Below are 12,600 nucleotides of genomic sequence, written 5' to 3'. Positions count from 1 at the left end.
TTTATAAGTCCTTCCTCCCTCCCAGGTCACATGACTGCCCCCTCCCGCTGCCCTCCAGTTGTTTTCATGGTTTTATTTTTCCTATGTAAAAAATTTTAAAGCTAACTGATCTTTTTTTCCCACTGATTTTATTTTATTTCATTTTTATATGTGTTTATTTTACAGAGAGAAAGAGGACGAGCAGGAAGGGCAGAGGGAGAGGGAGACAGAACCCCACACAGACTCCCTGCCAAGCACAGAGCCCAGTGGGGGGCTGCACGTGGAGCTGGATCCCACCACCCAACCACGACCTGAGCCGAAATCAGGAGTCAGACACTCAACTAACTACAACACCCAGGAGCCCCAGAAGCTGACCAATCTTTTAAAATATTTGAGGTGAGATCTTACTTTTCCTAAACAAAAAGTCAATGTCTCTGTGCTTTTTTAATGCATTTCACCACCGATCTGAAAAGCCATGTTTTTAAAGAAAAAAACTTTTTATTGTGGAAAATATCAAATTACGCAAAAGTAGTATAATGGTATCATGATCCCCCCAATACCTGTCTCCCGACTTTAACACTTGTCAATGTAAGGCCACCTATTAAAAAATTGTGGCAAAATACACGTAACATAAAATCTAGCATCTTAACCGTTCTGAAGTGTACAGGTCAGTCGTGTTAAGTGCGTTCACACTGTGGTGCAAGCCGTCTCCCGGGAGGCCATGTTTTTGTATTTTTACAGCCTTGTGTATCTGGACTGGTTCCAGTTCCATTCATCTCTTCGTTTAGAACTGCACTACCCACTCTACTGCTTTGCTTATTTATTTTAAAAATTATATAAGTAAAGTTTATAAAATTTATAAAAAGGGACTCTTGAGTGGCTCAGTTGGTTGGATGTCCAACGCTTGGTTCCAGCTTGGGTCATGGTCTTGGGGTTCTGGGATCAAGCCCCATGTTGGGCTCCACGCTCAATGCAGAGTCTGCTTGAGAGATTCTCTCTTTCCCTTTCCCTGTGCTTGCTTGCTCTTTCTCTCTAAAAATGAATGAACAAATCTTTAAAACATTTTGAAAGTACATCTCTTTGGGCACACAGATCTATGAATTGTAACACACACACACACACACACACACACACATATATATATACACACACACATACATATATACACATCTTCATGTGACCATTACCACAAATAAAACACTTCTGTCACGCAAACTCCCTCAGAAGCCCCTCTCTAGTCTTTCCCCTCCACTCACGAAGTGGCCACCGATTTGTTCTTCATCAACGTAGTTTTGTCTTTTCTAGAATGTCATATACAGGGAATCATACAGTTAGGAAGCTCTTGAGATTGGCTTTAGTCACTCAGCATACTCTCTTTGAAATTCATCCAAGTTGTCGCGTTTTTCAACAGTGTGCTCCCCACTGTTGCGGAGGGTGTCCCCTCGGGTAGGTCAGAGAGAAGGAGTTTGTGCCCACGCACACTCGCATCATTTTATTGACTAGTCCTTTTAGATAAACAGCTCTTCCGATTTTACCAATTCTGTTCTATTCCTTTTCCTTTCCCCAACTTCCGTAATTTTGTACATTTTTTCCTTCTGCTTTCTTTTGATTTTTGTTTTACTTTCCCTAATGTCTTGAGTTGAATGCATAGTTCGGTTATTTTAGAATTGCTTGTTTATCAATAAAAGCATTTAAGGCTAGATGGCTTCCTCTGAACACCATCTTGGTGACATTCTCCAAAGCTGTGGATGGCTTCATGGGCATTTGGGTGGCAAAGTCCCCTGTATTTAGAAAATCATCTGGGGGCGCCTGGGTGGCTTAGTTGATTGAGCATCCAACTCTTTTTTTTTTTTTAATATTCTATTTATTTTTAGAGGGGGGAGGGGCTGAGCGAGAGGGAGAAAGTCTCAGGCATGCAGAGCCCAACGTGGGGCTCGGTCCCAAGACCCTAAGATGGTGACATGAGCCGAAACCAAGAGTCAGCTGCTTAACAGACTGTGCCACCCAGGTGCCCCAATCCAACTCTTGATCTAAGCTCAAATCTTGATCTCAGTGTCATGAGTTCAAGCCCTGCGTTGGGCTCCACGCTGGGTATGGAGCCTGTAGCCTACTTTACAAAAAAAGAAAAGAAAAAGAAGAAGAAAACCATCTGTTTTCTGAATCACACCCCTCAAGTGCCCAGAGTGTTGTTCTGCACCCCCCTTTAGGGAGATATGAGGTAGGGGACCTGGAACCACTTTGCAGGGACTTCCTCTTCTAATCCAAACGCCACTGATGAGTGTCGCAGGGACCAGATATCAAGTGGGATGTTTCTGTCCTTCTCAAAGCCTCTCTGAGCATCTGCTCTCTTCCCCAACAAGCAAGTGACAGGACTTTCGGACGTTAATCCATTTATGGGAAGCTCAGGAGTGGGGAAGAAGGGCTGTGTGTGGCATTCCTTTCAGCTTGGTCCAAACTGTCCAATATTTTTCAGAGTTTTATGTCATGAGGTTGAGACCTCTTTAAATTCAACATAAATGGTAGAGTCCCCCCGCCGTAAAAAAGAACTTTACGAAGTTCTTTTGGTTGTGTATCTGGAAGGGTTTGTCTGTTCGTATTTTGGTTTATAAAACATACATTCTGTCTTAGTAGGGACTCTTAATGTGACAAAAACCTGACTCAAACTGGCTTAAGCCAGAAAAAGGGAATTTACTGAAATTAACCAATATTCATAAACAGAGAATATTCATAAACAGAGAATATTCATATTTACGTGTCCTGCTGGATTAGAGGTGCTGATGTCCTCAGAAACCCTTCTTTGTGTCTTCATATCCTGGCTCTTTCTTGTGTGTCTGTTGTTCCAGTCCCCTCTTCCCCCGACACACAGCTCCAGACCCGACTCATTCACCCACCTAGTCTGGTGCGGCTAGTCCTGGACCAGTACGAAACGGAATCCTCTGCATGGAGTCATGGATGCTGGGCTGTTAGAACACCCTGTGTCCCGAATGTGGTTTATACACCCACCCTCTTCCTAAAACACCTCTCTAATCATAGCCAGACATCTTAAAATCTCACTGTCCACCTTGCACGGTGAAAAAACTCTTCCCCCTCAGCTTGGCTCTCTTGAACAACCCCAGCCCCCAGAGTGCTCCCTTTCTCCCACACCCTGTGTTCCAGCCATGGCAAACTACTCCCCCTTTCCAAACAAACGTGTCCTTTTGCTTCTCTGCTTTGGACACGCTGTTCCTTTTGCTAGGAATACCCTCTTCTCTCCTTACTGATTCTTTAGGATCTGAAGTCAGGCCCGGGAATCAAGGGGTAGTTCGTCTACCTCCTCTCTGGGCTCCTGCCTGCCTCTGCGCTCACACTTCTCCAGAACCCAGACAGGACTGATTCATGTGTGACAGTCGCCCCTTCAGGACCTCCAGACTTGACTCCTGAGGGCTAAGGCTTTGTCTCACCAACTTCCGTACAGTGTCTAGAGTGTAAATAGCTATTCTCTTGATGTCTGTTGGCACAATGTGGGGATGTGGTCTGCCGTCCATGCCCCTTGGATGATTTTATGTTTTTGTGCATTATAGGTTCCTATGTCTTTTCAGTCCCAACAGCCAGTACCTTTTTCTCTTTGTTGGAGGGCTGCCCTAAGGCTGCCAGAACTGGCTTTTCCTGCATACTCTAGAGAACCAGAAATGCTTAAAAGTTTTCATGCCCCAGGGACAGCCCTTAATCAAAGACCAAAGGGGGGGTGGATACTCCAGCTCCTTTGTCCTGAAGTGACAATTGTAGCTGTGACCCACACTGTCCCCAGAGCTCCCCTGGAGGGTTGAGCCACCTTTCAGCTCTGTGTGACTTTACTTGATTATACACCCTTGCCTGACCCCCTTCCCCTCCCCATCCTACTCCTCTACTCTCTTACACATTCCCCCAACCCCCTGGGGACACGTCCTAATAAATCACCTTCACACAAATCCTAATCTCAGGTCCCAAGATCTGCTTCTGGGGAATCCAGCCTAAGACGGTCAATGATTCAATGAATAGAAGGAGACAAATAATGAATTCAGGAATCAATCACTATTTGTTGAACCCTAACTGGGTGGGAGGAAGGAAGCAGGAGAGGACTCTCCCCACCCTCGCCCCCCACCCCCCGGGATGTATCTTCTTAGGAAGACAAGATTTACACGTATAGAAAAAGACCCGAGACAGAAGATGAGTGTGATGAAGAGTAAGCTGGTATATGGCTCAAGGAAGGAGGGGTGGCTGTAGGCAGGGGGGGCAAGGGATGTCTGAGGCTGGTCAGACTTCCAGGCAGAAGTGGGAGTCAGTCTGAGCCTGGAGAGTAGCCTCAGACGGCACAGGAAGGACCCAGTGCATACAGCAGAGTGGCAAGACTAGAATGATGAGACTTCAAAGCCAGGATGTGAAGACTTGGAATCCATTCAAATGAGTCTGGACTTTATCTCATAAGGTGATTGGGAAGGGGGGGGGAAATCAACATTAATTTATTCATTCAACAAACATTTATTGAGGGTAACATGCGGCACACCCAGACAGGAACGAGGCGTGCTCTAGGAGGGGTGTTCTTCGACTGAACTGTCTGTTCTGGCCATCAGAATCGTGACTGTGTTTATTAGTTGGATCCACCTATAATTTCTGGATAGATTTTTTTTTCTTATGCCATTTTATCATGTGTGTATATGTTTTTCTGATCGTAAAGCAGAACGTTGTCATCATAAAACAAATCAAGCATTTGAAGGACTGTGCATGGTAGGAAAAGAAGTATCTTCTGTTCAAGAGAGAGGAGTGGAAATCTGTTTGAAGGGGGTTGGGCTGCGCCTCACCCCATGGAAGTTTGTTGGACCTAGAAAACACCCACGTTGGGTTTGGGCTTGGGGTCCCCAGGAACAATTATGTGGAGGGGCTGTGTCAGGCACCTTCTGGGCTGTGTTTCTGCTTTTCTGCAAGCATTCAGTTAAGTTTGGTTCAAACATCTTTGTTGGGCTTTGAAAGGAGGTTAGAGTTAAGGTGAAGCCTGTGTCTGTAATTAAAATGGTGTGGGGACCACAGAACAGACAGCTGAAGATGAACGGCAAAGTGCTGGGTAGACAGTAGTTCAGAGCAAGAGACGAGCTGGTGGAAGTGGCAGGGGATGTGGGAGTGAAGCTTCCAAGCATTCCTTGGAGAGCCCAGGATGGAAGTGAGGGAAAACTGCACTTTCTGCTATCTGGGAAAGCTGGGGATTGTAGTCATCGTATTATGAACGTTTAAAAAATGTGATTTTTAAAAATTATTTATTTATTTATTTATTTCTGAGAGAGAGAGAGAAAGAGAGCAACCTGAGCTGAAGACAGATGCTTAACGAACTGAGCCACCCAGGTACCCTAAAAATGTCATTTTCTTTGATGGGCACGGGCTGGTGATGTCTGAAGCGCTTTTCTTTGCATGTTCTATATTTTATTAGAGAATGTGCAGAGTGGTCCACAAAGGTCATGCCCATTTATGGAACCACCAACAGCCGATCATGCTGCTCATTCCTCTACATCCTCACAAACACTGGGTTTACCCGATTTTATTCTTTGCCAATTCAATAGGTGACATTGAACAAAAATTATTGCTTGTTTTAACTTAAACTTATTTATTAATAAGGTTGAACATCTTTGGTATATGTTTTAGTCTTTTTTTTTTTTTTCTGGAATGTCCTCGTTTGTTTATATATTTCTTATTGATTTGTAAGAACTCTTTGTATATGAAATATATTATCTGTTTTGTTTGACATATCTTAGGAGTGATATTCCCAGTTGAATACAATTAAATAATTACCATGGGGATGTTTCTTTCTTTGTAACAGTTACTGCACTGTTTTTGGTAGTAGACTTAGTTCTGTGTTCATTGGAGTATAGTGTTATACCAGTCCTTTCACACTAGACGTTCTCCCATGCATCTGTTCTTCATTTTGGTTTATCTTCCAGTTGGCTGCATTGTGTGTCCTCAAGTAAATTTTTCCAGAATGAGTCACAGTATTCTAATACCTGAGTTCTTCCATATTTGAAAATGTCTCTTGGTTCTCTTTACATATGAATAATATTCCAGTGGGTTATAGAATTTAGCACTCTTTGATGTTGCTCTTGGCATTCCAGGCAGAGGAGAAAAAGTGGGATTGAGTAAGGAGAATAAAGAATAGAAGTAGTGAATTGTGTGAATCAGAAATGAATGGAGAGGTGACTGGGTAGCTCAGTCCATTAAGCATCTGCCTTCAGCTCAGGTCATGATCTTGGGGTCCTGGGATCGAGTCCCGCATTGGGCTCCCTGCTCACTGAGAAGTTTGCTTCTCCCTCTCCCTCTGCCTCTGCTCCCCACTCATGCTCTCTCTCTCTAATAAATAAAATCTTTTAAAAAATTAAGAAAGAAAGAAAGAAAGAAAGAAAGAAAGAAAGAAAGAAAGAAAAGAAAAGAAAAGAAAAGAAAAGAAAAGAAAAGAAGACAGAGTTCAAGATAGAGGCTGTGGTCAGCTTTTGAAGGTCCTTAAAAGCCAGGATAAAGAGCGCTAAAGGCATCTGATTGGAGGGAGAACAGCCACACAGCCAGATTTTTAAAAGATCAGCTGGGCAGAGGTAATGGGAAGGCTTAGAGGGAGAGATAGAGAACTGTGTTGTTATCAGTTAGGAATAAATGTGGCTACAATTCCCAGAAAGTGATTAAGTAGGAGTTTATTTATGTCACATAACAAGAGGTCCAGAAAAGCAGGGACTAGTGTTGGTTTAGCTGCTCATTGATGTTGGGTTGATGTCATTACCATTCTCTCGGCCTTTTCCTCATGGTGGCAAGATGGCTGCTCCAGCTCCATACATCCTATTTGCATTCAAGGCACAAGATGGAGGGACGGGGAGGTATAGTCACAGCTGACTCATTTTATTAGGAGAGCATAAACTTCCCAGAACTCTCCCCCTCCCAGAAGATATTTATATCTCAGTGGTTAGAGCTGTGTCATCTGTTCATTTTATCTGTAAGGGAGGCAGGGAACTGGGCTCATCTCAACAGAAAAATGACATATTTACATATTTAAATGCCACATTTACATATTCACATGACACATTTGGCTCTGTGTGTATTTACATATTCAAATAACATACACCCACATATTTAAGTGACAGACCTACATATTTAAATGACATAATCACACATTTAAATGCCTACTTACATATTTAAATGAAATATTTACATATTTTTAAATGGATATTTACAGACAATTGAAAGGGTCTGCCAGAACACAAAAAGTACCACCACCACCACCCCAAGATTTAAAAAGCCAAATAAATAAATTGAACCACATTGAAACTAAAAACTTTTGTCCATCAAATAACACCATAAAGAGAGTGAAAAGGCAAACAGTACTGGGAAAAAAAATGTTGACAAAGGAATTGTAGTCAGAAGATCTACACATTAATAATAAAAAGATGGATAACCCAATAGAGAAGAATAAGGCAACAGAAAAATAGTCACTCCACAAAAGAGAGTGTCTGCATGGTCTATGGACATGTAAAAATGTGCTCCCTATCTTTAGTCGTCAGGGAAATATCCATTAAAACCACAGCGAGTTATCATTATAGAGCCTCCAGCCTGGCTTAAGTGAAAGATACGAATTACCAGCTGTGGGTGAGGATGTGGAGCAGCGAGGACTCTCGTACCCTGCTGGCAGGAGTAAAATTGGTACAGTCGCTTGGAAAATCACATTAGTCTACTGGCCTTATGCACAGTCTGTGACCCAGCAATTCCACTTTCGGCAGAAATACCCAGCAAAGGAAAAAACATACGTACAAATATAGGTGTGTGTATTTACTTCTGTATTTAATGAGTGCCATGTGTTAGAATATTCATAGCAGCACCATTTGTAATTACTCCAAAGTGGAGTTTACCAAATGCCTATTAACAGAACACATAAAAAAAATTGTGGTATATTCATCCATGGAAATACTATCAACAATGAAAATGACCCCCCTCCAAATGCACGCAACAACACGTATGACCTTAAACCTGATGTTGAGCAAAGAGGTCGTGTAGTATACACTCTATGTTTACATATACGTAAAATACAGAAACAGCCTATGCCTTTAAAGAAAGAAGCCAAATAGAAACCAGTCTATGGCTTTAAAAGTCAAGGTAGTAGTTACTCTTGGTGGGGAAAGGGTGGGGAGGAGGGGTGTTAGTGACTGAAAGGGGACAGAAAGGCAGACTTCTGGTGGGTACTGGTGATGTTCTCTTTCTTGAGCTGGGTGTTACTCATACAGTTGTGTTTGTCTGTGGCAATCCATCACGTCGCATAGTTATGCTGTGCGTGCTTTTCTTTTTCTAGGTTATTATACTTCAATGAAGAAAACTAAAAGTTCTTTTTTTAAATTTTTAATTTCTTTGGGGGGATGGAGGGGCAGAGGGAGAGAGAGAATCTTAAACACAGCTTAAAACAGCGCAGAGCCCGTTGAGGGGCTCGATCTCACCACCCTGAGATCATGACCTGAGCTGAAATCAAAAGTTAGACGCTTAGGGGCGCCTGGGTGGCTCAGTCGTTAAGCGTCTGCCTTCGGCTCAGGGCGTGATCCCGGTGTTATGGGATCAAGCCCCACATCAGGCTCCTCCGCTATGAGCCTGCTTCTTCCTCTCCCACTCCCCCTGCTTGTGTTCTCTCTCTCTCTCACTGGCTGTCTCTAATAAATAAAAATAATAAAAAAATCTTTAAAAAAAAAAAACGCACAAAGCCCATTGAGGGGCTCTATCTCATCACCCTGAGATCATGACCTGAGCTGAAATCAAAAGTTAGACTCTTGGGGGCGCCTAGGTGGCTCAGTCGTTAAGCATCTGCCTTTGGCTCAGGGTGTGATCCCGGCGTTCTGGGATCGAGCCCCACATCAGGCTCCTCCGCTGGGAGCCTGCTTCTTCCTCTCCCACTCCCCCTGCTTGTGTTCCCTCTCTCGCTGGCTGTCTCTCTCTGTCAAATAAATAAATAAAATCTTAAAAAAAAAAAAAAAGACGCTTAACCGACTGAGCTGCCCAGGTGCCCCCAAAACCAAGCTTTTTTAAAAGGGACTGCCACACCAGTCGTGCGATTAAGAAAACAGGTCCTCTTCATCATCTCCCCTAACAATGGAAGGCTCTGCCCGCTGTATCTGGACTCTTCAGGTCTATTACACTGAATCAAGTATTCAGCAGCACCAATGCTGCCCCCGCCCCAAGTCAACCAAGCTGGCGAAAGAACAGATGTCAGTCCCTCAATAACTGCTATTTATCGCAGGGGTCCCACAGTCAAATGCCAGCAGGAGCCAAGTGGGGTACCTAAATAAATGAGATGGCCAGTTATCACGTAAGAAGTGGTGGGTACTGCGGGGAATTGGCTTCTGATCAATGCGTTCCAGAATGTGGCCCAGTGAAGTCAGATTTTCCGGAATTGTTTTTAAAAAGAATTCAGAAATCCAGTTTGCTCTGTGAAACCTTTCCATTTTCACAGCTCAGCAATTTTTTCAAATGAAATGGGCCAATCAAAACACACCCTTGGGCCAGATTTGGTGGACAGGCCTCCTGTTTGCAACCTCTGGGTTAATGGTCAAATGAATCATTCTGGAAGCACTGTCTGGTGGATATGTAAGAATAAAAAACAATAGCTACTCTTTATTGGACACTTATTGGGACCTTTATTTACCATATTTCCTTGCTTCCAAGATGCCACCCACACCGTTTATATAACAACTGCTTTCTAGGAAAAGAAGGGGGGGAACAAAGGAAAAGGAAAACGTTATCATACTAGATGTGTTCATCCATTAGAGGACACCTAGAAACCTTAAAATGTACAAACAGAGCAGAACGGAGGTACGCTGAAGAAATAAAATACATGAGACACTTTCTCACTTAATTCTTACAAAAACTTTATGTGAGAGACATGATTGTTAGATCCATTTTATTTACTGATTGATTGATTGTAAAGATTTTATTTATTTATTTGTCAGAGAGCACAAGCAGGGGGAGCGGGAGGCAGAGAGAGAAGCAGGCTCACTGAACAAGGAGCCCGATGCAGGGCCCAATCCCAGGACCATGGGATCATAACCTGAGCCGAAGGCAGACACTTAACTGACTGAGCCACCCAGACGTCCCTGTTCAATCCATTTTACAGCATAAGGCTCAGTGAGGCTAGTTGACCATGCTGAAATCACACATCTGTAAGAAGCAGGGCCAGCTGTTAAACCCAGATGTGACCTACATCCAATGCCATGCTCTTTTTTTTTTTCCTTTTTAAGTAGTCTCCATGCCTAACGTGGGGCTTGTACTCGTGACCCTGAGATCAAGACCTGAGCTGAGATCAAGAGTCGGACACTTAACTGGCTGAGCCACCCAGACGCCCCATCCAGTGCCACACCCTTAATCATTGTAATACGCTGCTTCCTTTTGTGGAATGAGTGTCACTGAGAGCAGAGGTTGTAGGTTTCGGGGTTGTAGCAGGCTAAATGGCCAACAAACAGACCCGATGAAAGAAAAATGCATTTCTTGCTCAGTTGATTTCTTTGATGGCCGTGCAGGGATGGAGGCAGCTCTTCCCCGAGGTCCTTCAGAGCAGTGACTCTGTCGTCTTCCACATGTGACTTCACCAGCCTGGTGAGCTGGAAGGGGGAAGGAGCAAGAAAGAGGCACCTAAAGACCCAGAAATCTTTGGTAGAAAGCGGCATCTGCTCACATTCTCCTCAGAAGAGCCCAGGCCACCCTAAACCACAAGACGGGCCAGGACAGCCACTACCCTATTGCTGTAGAAGATAGAAATAAATTCTGATGAGAAGCTACCGGTTGCTCTCACAGAGTGGCTTGGAGACATCAAACAATTTTGAATCACCGAGAAAGATCTCGATTTGATGCTAGTGGGTCGGTAACATTTCTCCGGTTTTCCAGAGAGCAGATGATGGTGTTAATAGAGCTTACTAACATTGTTTATTCTTGTTATAGTCTACAGTTGCCTTTTCTTTTTGGCAACGGATGCTGGGTAGGGATATAAAGCTTCCTCTTACAATTAATATGTTTAAATTGGAAATCGCCAGTGGGTGGTAAATAATTGTGCAGGGGCACGTGGGTGCGAAAATTGTGAAGGTTCTTGCTGATGACTTTATGCTGATAAAGAGTGTATCTTCCTGCAGACGCCGAACAGTGTTCCTGAAGCTGTGGAAAGAACTAGCACGGTGGGGGGCCATCTTGGGTAGCTAGTGTAGTGTGCACCAGGCTGAGGGCAGACAGGGTTCTGGGGCCCCAGAAAGACAGCCCAACTCTGAGGGAAATCTGAGGCCAGGTCCCTGTTCCTCTGTTCCCACTGGCCAGGTCCTCAGGGTATAAGCAGGGGCACGCGGGCCCTGGCAGGTGCCTGATGCTTGCCCTGGGAAGCTTGCTGTTGTCTCTTCCCTCCCTGGTCCCCTTTGCACTACTGGGCCACCCTCCAGAGGGCAGAATTCTTGGGTGTTTTTTTGTGGAAGGCTCTGTACTCTGGCTCAGTGCCTGGCTGACTGCTGCCCCTTGCCATTGGCTGCCACGCTTCCTGAGGGGAAGAGGGGGCGTGCACCAGCCCCCAGTCCAGGAACTGGGTGAGTCCAGAGCACTATCTGAAGTCTGCTTCTTTCCTGGAAATGGCTGGTTGACTGAGGCACTTCTAGGTATTCCATCAGGCCAGTGACAAAGAAGAGAATTTGCCCAGGAAATGGAGGCTCATGAGAGATCCCTTGGGAGCTGAAGGTCCCTGAGGGTGATTTGATGAGCTCTCTGCCCAGAGCTGGAGAGGACTCTGGTCCCAGGTGTGCTTCCCGAACGCCGGGAGAGGGTGGCCAAATAGCGTGAGACTCTGAGCGGGCATGCTCACTGCTTATGAGAGAAATGCAAATTCAAACAGTGGGATTCTTTTCCCTCCTCAGAGTGGCAAAGCCAAGTTCAACAGTCTGACGTATCAGTGCGATGTGGGGGGAAATGGAGCTCTCACCCACTGCGAGTGGGAGACTGTCTGGGGATATTGACTTTGGAAAACAGATGAGCACTCTCCAGAAAAATTTTAGTGCCTGTTGCCTAAAAAGCTTTTCCACATGTGCACAAGGAAGCATGTACAGGTTTGTTCATTGGGGCATGGTTCGTAATGGCAGAAAACGCTGGAAACAACCTAGACATCCAGTGGCAGGAGAAGGGCTGATTAAGATGTGGTTGCGGCCGTCAAGATAACTCACCTGCACTGTACGCATCCATGTGGCTGGCACTGAAAACACAGTATGGAGGGGAAGAGCATGTCGCACTCACCTGCACTGTACGCGTCCATGTGGCTGGCACTGAAAACACAGTATGGAGGGGAAGAGCATGTCGCACTCACCTGCACTGTACGCACCCATGTGGCTGGCACTGAAAACACAGTATGGAGGGGAAGAGCATGTCGCACTCACCTGCACTGTACGCGTCCATGTGGCTGGCACTGAAAACACAGTATGGAGGGGAAGAGCATGTCGCACTCACCTGCACTGTACGCGTCCATGTGGCTGGCACTGAAAACACAGTATGGAGGGGAAGAGCATGTCGCACTCACCTGCACTGTACGCGTCCATGTGGCTGGCACTGAAAACACAGTATGGAGGGGAAGAGCATGTCGCA

At 44.9% G+C, this 12,600-nt stretch overlaps 1 long non-coding RNA gene across 1 annotated transcript in view; it reads left to right on the top strand.

Moving 5' to 3' along the window:
* Positions 1-12,600, top strand: part of LOC113267572 (uncharacterized) — a 108,329-nt gene that overhangs the window by 61,924 nt on the left and 33,805 nt on the right. The window contains exon 10 of the long non-coding RNA XR_008960266.1: positions 166-375. This is a non-coding gene — a long non-coding RNA (uncharacterized LOC113267572). The remainder of the gene's footprint in view (positions 1-165; positions 376-12,600) is intronic.

Source organism: Ursus arctos, unplaced genomic scaffold (assembly GCF_023065955.2).
Source record: "Ursus arctos isolate Adak ecotype North America unplaced genomic scaffold, UrsArc2.0 scaffold_2, whole genome shotgun sequence".
NCBI lineage: Eukaryota > Metazoa > Chordata > Mammalia > Carnivora > Ursidae > Ursus > Ursus arctos.
Note: the sequence above shows the minus strand (reverse complement) of the source record. Positions and strands in the feature narration are given on the sequence as shown.